General features: G+C 44.2%; 1 non-coding gene across 1 annotated transcript; it reads left to right on the forward strand.

Annotated features, from left to right (window-relative positions):
• Positions 1-6341: 6341 nt before the first annotated feature.
• Positions 6342-6414, forward strand: TRNAV-CAC (transfer RNA valine (anticodon CAC)). Its single transcript has one exon. It is a non-coding gene; the product is annotated as a tRNA-Val (tRNA).
• The last annotated feature ends 3457 nt before the right edge of the window (positions 6415-9871 follow it).

The following is a 9871-nucleotide window of genomic DNA, read 5'->3' on the forward strand; positions in this document are numbered from 1 at the left end:
AATGAGGCACAAGCTGATTTTACAAAGGCCTGGAAAGATTTACAAGGACTGATCAGCAGCAGCACAGCACACCAGTGGGGCAGGCGCCAGTTTTAGGCCCGAAGGCAAATTCTGGGACAGCAGCCTGATTCCTGCAAAGAGCAAGGAGCACTACCCCCTGCTGGGAGGAAAACACTAAGCACAAAGCCACCTGTGCTTGAGGCTAAGCCAACTTCACAGGAAGCTTAGGACAGGGACCCCTTTCCCCAAGAGCAACAGTGGACCAGAATAGCACAAAAAGAAGAAATGCCCAAAGAAAAGGAGAGAAAAGGAGCAAGAAACGGAAATGTGCCTGGGCCGGGGAAACCTCCTGGGGTGGCAGGGAAGAAACAAACTACTCAGAGAGGGACAACATCCTCAGAAGAACTCTCAGAGAGTGAGCTGTGAAGAGGTCTCCAAACGAAAGAAGCTTCTTGGACGTGCTGTGAAGAGATTGCAAAAAGGCAAATAAGAGAGGTACAAGAAACAATCAGAATACAAATGAGAGGGATGCAGGAGACCCTCCACGGTTTGGAAAAGGAAGGCAATTCCGGGAGAAAGAAAAACACAATCAGCCAAAGGGACAAACCATGCACTGATCAAATCAATCCCTTAAGAAACACAATAGAGCAAATGTCAAACAATCCCCTGAAGAAAACATCACCCTGAAAAGTAGAAGTAATTAATTAGTAAAGGAGAAACCAAAGCTAATTGCAGAAAATCCCACCTTCAGCACTAGAATAGGGCAAATGGAAGCTAATTCATTTCTCAGGATATCAAGAATCAGTCAAACAAACTACAAAGGATGAACCTAATGGGAGAAAACGAAAAATACCTCATTGGAAAAAAAGCCAACCTAGAGTATAGATACACAAGAGATGATTTAAAAATTATAGGTCTACCTCAAGGCAATGATCAAAAAAAGAGCCTGAATAGCATCCCTGCACAGATCACCAAGGAAAACTCTCCTGATATGCTGGAACCAGATGGAGAAGTAGCAATGGAAGGATGCATCAATCAACATCAGAACGAGAAAATACAAAAAAAAAAAAAAAAAAAAACCACTATTGAAAAAAAAAAATACATAAATTTTAGCCTTATTTTAATCCTACATCAAAACACCACTGTCTTAAAGCACCACTGTGGGATATATAAAATTATCCCACACCGCTAATCCTCTTTACAAATAAAGGACTTGAAACATTTTTTAAAAACTCTATTTTATTTTGTAATCACTCAATCCCTTGTTTGCTTAAGAATGACTTTCTTGCAGAAGATACAACAGTGACAAGTACATGATTTCCTTCTCTTCTAAATTTTACGGTATAACCTTCAATATTCCGGGCATTTGTTCATGTTTAACAATGATTGAATTTGAAATCTTAGTCGGAGCCTAATTTTTTCCCTGTTGGTTTTCAGATTTGCCTTTGCATCAGGCAGGAAAATGTTTTCAAATGGAAGGTTTTTGATTTATCAAGCACTGTGTGACGGAATGGCACGATTTCTAATGCCTGGTCGTTGAGTCTATTTGACTGATCTCTTCTTCTATCACTTCAACCAATATCAAATGTTTTGGATGACTCCTGTTCCATAATGCAGTCTGAAACCTGGAGGTCCTTGCAACCCTTCATTCCTACCTCTTTTCTTTACTTCCTTTGCTATCACATGTTCTGGAAGCATTCTTTTCATAGACTAATAAATTCCGTGGTCCTCAAACTTTTTAAATAGGGGGCCAGTTCACTGTCCCTCAGACTGTTGGAGGGCCGGACTAGAGGACAAACAAAAAGTCACAGTCTGTGTGCGCCCCTCAGCCCATTTGCCGTAAGCCGGACGGCCGCAGAAGCATCCTCAGCGGGCCACATCTGGCCGGCGGGCCGTCCTTTGAGAACCCCTAATGGTAGAGCATTAAAATGTGGAATAAATGTTGGTTCTGTTACCATGAACTCCAAACATTTAAAGTGTCCTGTATTTTTTGAGGGAATGTGGCAACTGTGTCTCTACAAGTATTGTGTGTGTATGCTTTACTGGACAGAGGGGGCAACCCCTGGGGGCAGGGGATAGCCTGGAGTCAGAAGCACTCCTCTTCCTGAGAGCAGCTCCAGCTCAGACTCTTACTAGCTGATTGACACTGGTCCTGTGACCTGAGCCTGTGTGCCTCAGCTTCCTCATCTGCCAAGGGGGCTGAAGAAGGACGTGACAAGCACTCCAGTATCTCTGCCGAGAAAGCCCGCATGGGGTCAAAAAGCACCACGCAAATGACTGATTCAGCACCCGAAATGAGTGACAGCTCTGAAAGGAATCCTGCCTTATTCCTAGCCTGTCAGGTGCCTGCAAGGCTCTCCCTCCTCTGCTCTGACCTCTCACCTCCCTGGCCTCCCCAACCAAAACCGCACCTTCCACAGGAAGCCTTCCCTAAGGCCCTTAATTTCAGTGTATTCCCTCTGTTGATTATGTCCCCCTCAACTGGCACACAGACTGCTTTGTACATAACGGTTTCCGTATTGTCTCCCACGTTAGAGTGTGAGAGTGTGAGCTCCCTCTGATGGGGGACTGTGCTTTTCCTCTTTGTGTATCCCAGGCTCAGCCAGAGAGCCCAGCATGGAGTAGGCGCCAAATAACTGTTTCCTGCTTCTTTAACAAACACTCCACGTCCCTCTGGAACGCCCGAGTATAACGGCCACGGACAAGGAATATGTAATGGCTGGCCTGAATCTGCATAAGTTCCATAAGACCGAATGGATGCCCCCCCCCGCCAGACCAGGTTCCATAGTGTAGTGAGTTATCACGTCTGTTTCACGCACAGTAGGGTCCTGGGTTCGATTCCCAGTGGGGCCAAGGGTCATACATTTTTCGCCCATTACTCTAAATTGCAATGTGGCTATGGAATCTCTTCTAAACTTTTTCTCCAAAGATTGGTTTTCCTCAACTAACCACACCCCGTCTTTTCCTACCTGTATTCCTTTTGTTTGTGTCAAAGTTGTTCCATGTCATAGAATCAAAATCATCTCATTAATTATCCAAGGATACCAAGAGAGACTTTTCAGGAGAAATTAAATCCATCTCTAGTCATATGCAAAACATGTTGCACATCACTACTGACCAGAGAACGAAAGATTAAGGCAACTCTGAGGTACCACAGCACATCTCTCAGATTAGCTCGGATGACAGAAAAAAAACTTTATGATGAATGTTGGAGCGGATGTGGGAAACCTGCGACATTAGTAAATTGCTGGTGGAGTTGGTGTCTAACTCAATCCACCATTCTGGAGAGCAATTGGCCAGTACATCCAAAGTGCTATCAAATCATGCAGACTCTTTAAGCCAGCAGTGCCATTACTGGGTCTGGACCCCAAGGAAATCATGGAGGAGGGAAAAGCACACACAGGTGCCAAAGATATTTGCAGCAGCCCTTTTGGTCATGGCAAAGAATGGGAAAATGAGTAGATGCTCGTCACTTAGACAATGACTGAATAAGTTGTAGGATGTGAAAGTATCGGAATCTTATTGTTCTATAAAAATGAGGCACAAGCTGATTTTACAAAGGCCTGGAAAGATTTACAAGGACTGATCAGCAGCAGCACAGCACACCAGTGGGGCAGGCGCCAGTTTTAGGCCCGAAGGCAAATTCTGGGACAGCAGCCTGATTCCTGCAAAGAGCAAGGAGCACTACCCCCTGCTGGGAGGAAAACACTAAGCACAAAGCCACCTGTGCTTGAGGCTAAGCCAACTTCACAGGAAGCTTAGGACAGGGACCCCTTTCCCCAAGAGCAACAGTGGACCAGAATAGCACAAAAAGAAGAAATGCCCAAAGAAAAGGAGAGAAAAGGAGCAAGAAACGGAAATGTGCCTGGGCCGGGGAAACCTCCTGGGGTGGCAGGGAAGAAACAAACTACTCAGAGAGGGACAACATCCTCAGAAGAACTCTCAGAGAGTGAGCTGTGAAGAGGTCTCCAAACGAAAGAAGCTTCTTGGACGTGCTGTGAAGAGATTGCAAAAAGGCAAATAAGAGAGGTACAAGAAACAATCAGAATACAAATGAGAGGGATGCAGGAGACCCTCCACGGTTTGGAAAAGGAAGGCAATTCCGGGAGAAAGAAAAACACAATCAGCCAAAGGGACAAACCATGCACTGATCAAATCAATCCCTTAAGAAACACAATAGAGCAAATGTCAAACAATCCCCTGAAGAAAACATCACCCTGAAAAGTAGAAGTAATTAATTAGTAAAGGAGAAACCAAAGCTAATTGCAGAAAATCCCACCTTCAGCACTAGAATAGGGCAAATGGAAGCTAATTCATTTCTCAGGATATCAAGAATCAGTCAAACAAACTACAAAGGATGAACCTAATGGGAGAAAACGAAAAATACCTCATTGGAAAAAAAGCCAACCTAGAGTATAGATACACAAGAGATGATTTAAAAATTATAGGTCTACCTCAAGGCAATGATCAAAAAAAGAGCCTGAATAGCATCCCTGCACAGATCACCAAGGAAAACTCTCCTGATATGCTGGAACCAGATGGAGAAGTAGCAATGGAAGGATGCATCAATCAACATCAGAACGAGAAAATACAAAAAAAAAAAAAAAAAAAAAAAAAAAAAAAAAAAAAAAAAAAAAAAAAAAACCACTATTGAAAAAAAAATACATAAATTTTAGCCTTATTTTAATCCTACATCAAAACACCACTGTCTTAAAGCACCACTGTGGGATATATAAAATTATCCCACACCGCTAATCCTCTTTACAAATAAAGGACTTGAAACATTTTTTAAAAACTCTATTTTATTTTGTAATCACTCAATCCCTTGTTTGCTTAAGAATGACTTTCTTGCAGAAGATACAACAGTGACAAGTACATGATTTCCTTCTCTTCTAAATTTTACGGTATAACCTTCAATATTCCGGGCATTTGTTCATGTTTAACAATGATTGAATTTGAAATCTTAGTCGGAGCCTAATTTTTTCCCTGTTGGTTTTCAGATTTGCCTTTGCATCAGGCAGGAAAATGTTTTCAAATGGAAGGTTTTTGATTTATCAAGCACTGTGTGACGGAATGGCACGATTTCTAATGCCTGGTCGTTGAGTCTATTTGACTGATCTCTTCTTCTATCACTTCAACCAATATCAAATGTTTTGGATGACTCCTGTTCCATAATGCAGTCTGAAACCTGGAGGTCCTTGCAACCCTTCATTCCTACCTCTTTTCTTTACTTCCTTTGCTATCACATGTTCTGGAAGCATTCTTTTCATAGACTAATAAATTCCGTGGTCCTCAAACTTTTTAAATAGGGGGCCAGTTCACTGTCCCTCAGACTGTTGGAGGGCCGGACTAGAGGACAAACAAAAAGTCACAGTCTGTGTGCGCCCCTCAGCCCATTTGCCGTAAGCCGGACGGCCGCAGAAGCATCCTCAGCGGGCCACATCTGGCCGGCGGGCCGTCCTTTGAGAACCCCTAATGGTAGAGCATTAAAATGTGGAATAAATGTTGGTTCTGTTACCATGAACTCCAAACATTTAAAGTGTCCTGTATTTTTTGAGGGAATGTGGCAACTGTGTCTCTACAAGTATTGTGTGTGTATGCTTTACTGGACAGAGGGGGCAACCCCTGGGGGCAGGGGATAGCCTGGAGTCAGAAGCACTCCTCTTCCTGAGAGCAGCTCCAGCTCAGACTCTTACTAGCTGATTGACACTGGTCCTGTGACCTGAGCCTGTGTGCCTCAGCTTCCTCATCTGCCAAGGGGGCTGAAGAAGGACGTGACAAGCACTCCAGTATCTCTGCCGAGAAAGCCCGCATGGGGTCAAAAAGCACCACGCAAATGACTGATTCAGCACCCGAAATGAGTGACAGCTCTGAAAGGAATCCTGCCTTATTCCTAGCCTGTCAGGTGCCTGCAAGGCTCTCCCTCCTCTGCTCTGACCTCTCACCTCCCTGGCCTCCCCAACCAAAACCGCACCTTCCACAGGAAGCCTTCCCTAAGGCCCTTAATTTCAGTGTATTCCCTCTGTTGATTATGTCCCCCTCAACTGGCACACAGACTGCTTTGTACATAACGGTTTCCGTATTGTCTCCCACGTTAGAGTGTGAGAGTGTGAGCTCCCTCTGATGGGGGACTGTGCTTTTCCTCTTTGTGTATCCCCAGGCTCAGCCAGAGAGCCCAGCATGGAGTAGGCGCCAAATAACTGTTTCCTGCTTCTTTAACAAACACTCCACGTCCCTCTGGAACGCCCGAGTATAACGGCCACGGACAAGGAATATGTAATGGCTGGCCTGAATCTGCATAAGTTCCATAAGACCGAATGGATGCCCCCCCCGCCAGACCAGGTTCCATAGTGTAGTGGTTATCACGTCTGTTTCACGCACAGTAGGTCCTGGGTTCGATTCCCAGTGGGGCCAAGGGTCATACATTTTTCGCCCATTACTCTAAATTGCAATGTGGCTATGGAATCTCTCTAAACTTTTTCTCCAAAGATTGGTTTTCCTCAACTAACCACACCCCGTCTTTTCCTACCTGTATTCCTTTTGTTTGTGTCAAAGTTGTTCCATGTCATAGAATCAAAATCATCTCATTAATTATCCAAGGATACCAAGAGAGACTTTTCAGGAGAAATTAAATCCATCTCTAGTCATATGCAAAACATGTTGCACATCACTACTGACCAGAGAACGAAAGATTAAGGCAACTCTGAGGTACCACAGCACATCTCTCAGATTAGCTCGGATGACAGAAAAAAAACTTTATGATGAATGTTGGAGCGGATGTGGGAAACCTGCGACATTAGTAAATTGCTGGTGGAGTTGGTGTCTAACTCAATCCACCATTCTGGAGAGCAATTGGCCAGTACATCCAAAGTGCTATCAAATCATGCAGACTCTTTAAGCCAGCAGTGCCATTACTGGGTCTGGACCCCAAGGAAATCATGGAGGAGGGAAAAGCACACACAGGTGCCAAAGATATTTGCAGCAGCCCTTTTGGTCATGGCAAAGAATGGGAAAATGAGTAGATGCTCGTCACTTAGACAATGACTGAATAAGTTGTAGGATGTGAAAGTATCGGAATCTTATTGTTCTATAAAAATGAGGCACAAGCTGATTTTACAAAGGCCTGGAAAGATTTACAAGGACTGATCAGCAGCAGCACAGCACACCAGTGGGGCAGGCGCCAGTTTTAGGCCCGAAGGCAAATTCTGGGACAGCAGCCTGATTCCTGCAAAGAGCAAGGAGCACTACCCCCTGCTGGGAGGAAAACACTAAGCACAAAGCCACCTGTGCTTGAGGCTAAGCCAACTTCACAGGAAGCTTAGGACAGGGACCCCTTTCCCCAAGAGCAACAGTGGACCAGAATAGCACAAAAAGAAGAAATGCCCAAAGAAAAGGAGAGAAAAGGAGCAAGAAACGGAAATGTGCCTGGGCCGGGGAAACCTCCTGGGGTGGCAGGGAAGAAACAAACTACTCAGAGAGGGACAACATCCTCAGAAGAACTCTCAGAGAGTGAGCTGTGAAGAGGTCTCCAAACGAAAGAAGCTTCTTGGACGTGCTGTGAAGAGATTGCAAAAAGGCAAATAAGAGAGGTACAAGAAACAATCAGAATACAAATGAGAGGGATGCAGGAGACCCTCCACGGTTTGGAAAAGGAAGGCAATTCCGGGAGAAAGAAAAACACAATCAGCCAAAGGGACAAACCATGCACTGATCAAATCAATCCCTTAAGAAACACAATAGAGCAAATGTCAAACAATCCCCTGAAGAAAACATCACCCTGAAAAGTAGAAGTAATTAATTAGTAAAGGAGAAACCAAAGCTAATTGCAGAAAATCCCACCTTCAGCACTAGAATAGGGCAAATGGAAGCTAATTCATTTCTCAGGATATCAAGAATCAGTCAAACAAACTACAAAGGATGAACCTAATGGGAGAAAACGAAAAATACCTCATTGGAAAAAAAGCCAACCTAGAGTATAGATACACAAGAGATGATTTAAAAATTATAGGTCTACCTCAAGGCAATGATCAAAAAAAGAGCCTGAATAGCATCCCTGCACAGATCACCAAGGAAAACTCTCCTGATATGCTGGAACCAGATGGAGAAGTAGCAATGGAAGGATGCATCAATCAACATCAGAACGAGAAAATACAAAAAAAAAAAAAAAAAAAAACCACTATTGAAAAAAAAAAATACATAAATTTTAGCCTTATTTTAATCCTACATCAAAACACCACTGTCTTAAAGCACCACTGTGGGATATATAAAATTATCCCACACCGCTAATCCTCTTTACAAATAAAGGACTTGAAACATTTTTTAAAAACTCTATTTTATTTTGTAATCACTCAATCCCTTGTTTGCTTAAGAATGACTTTCTTGCAGAAGATACAACAGTGACAAGTACATGATTTCCTTCTCTTCTAAATTTTACGGTATAACCTTCAATATTCCGGGCATTTGTTCATGTTTAACAATGATTGAATTTGTAATCTTAGTCGGAGCCTAATTTTTTCCCTGTTGGTTTTCAGATTTGCCTTTGCATCAGACAGGAAAATGTTTTCAAATGGAAGGTTTTTGATTTATCAAGCACTGTGTGACGGAATGGCACGATTTCTAATGCCTGGTCGTTGAGTCTGTTTGACTGATCTCTTCTTCTATCACTTCAACCAATATCAAATGTTTTGGATGACTCCTGTTCCATAATGCAGTCTGAAACCTGGAGGTCCTTGCAACCCTTCATTCCTACCTCTTTTCTTTACTTCCTTTGCTATCTCATGTTCTGGAAGCATTCTTTTCATAGACTAATAAATTCCGTGGTCCTCAAACTTTTTAAATAGGGGGCCAGTTCACTGTCCCTCAGACTGTTGGAGGGCCGGACTAGAGGACAAACAAAAAGTCACAGTCTGTGTGCGCCCCTCAGCCCATTTGCCGTAAGCCGGAGGGCCGCAGAAGCATCCTCAGCGGGCCACATCTGGCCGGCGGGCCGTCCTTTGAGAACCCCTAATGGTAGAGCATTAAAATGTGGAATAAATGTTGGTTCTGTTACCATGAACTCCAAACATTTAAAGAGTCCTGTATTTTTTGAGGGAATGTGGCAACTGTGTCTCTACAAGTATTGTGTGTGTATGCTTTACTGGACAGAGGGGGCAACCCCTGGGGGCAGGGGATAGCCTGGAGTCAGAAGCACTCCTCTTCCTGAGAGCAGCTCCAGCTCAGACTCTTACTAGCTGATTGACACTGGTCCTGTGACCTGAGCCTGTGTGCCTCAGCTTCCTCATCTGCCAAGGGGGCTGAAGAAGGACGTGACAAGCACTCCAGTATCTCTGCCGAGAAAGCCCGCATGGGGTCAAAAAGCACCACGCAAATGACTGATTCAGCACCCGAAATGAGTGACAGCTCTGAAAGGAATCCTGCCTTATTCCTAGTCTGTCAGGTGCCTGCAAGGCTCTCCCTCCTCTGCTCTGACCTCTCACCTCCCTGACCTCTCCAACTAAAACCGCACCTTCCACAGGAAGCCTTCCCTAAGGCCCTTAATTTCAGTGTATTCCCTCTGTTGATTATGTCCCCCTCAACTGGCACACAGACTGCTTTGTACATAACGGTTTCCGTATTGTCTCCCACGTTAGAGTGTGAGAGTGTGAGCTCCCTCTGATGGGGGACTGTGCTTTTCCTCTTTGTGTATCCCCAGGCTCAGCCAGAGAGCCCAGCATGGAGTAGGCGCCAAATAACTGTTTCCTGCTTCTTTAACAAACACTCCACGTCCCTCTGGAACGCCCAAGTATAACGGCCACGGACAAGGAATATGTAATGGCTGGCCTGAATCTGCATAAGTTCCATAAGACCGAATGGATGCCCCCCCACCAGACCA

The sequence above is a fragment of the Sminthopsis crassicaudata genome, chromosome X (genome assembly GCF_048593235.1).
Source record: "Sminthopsis crassicaudata isolate SCR6 chromosome X, ASM4859323v1, whole genome shotgun sequence".
Classification (NCBI taxonomy): Eukaryota; Metazoa; Chordata; class Mammalia; order Dasyuromorphia; family Dasyuridae; genus Sminthopsis; species Sminthopsis crassicaudata.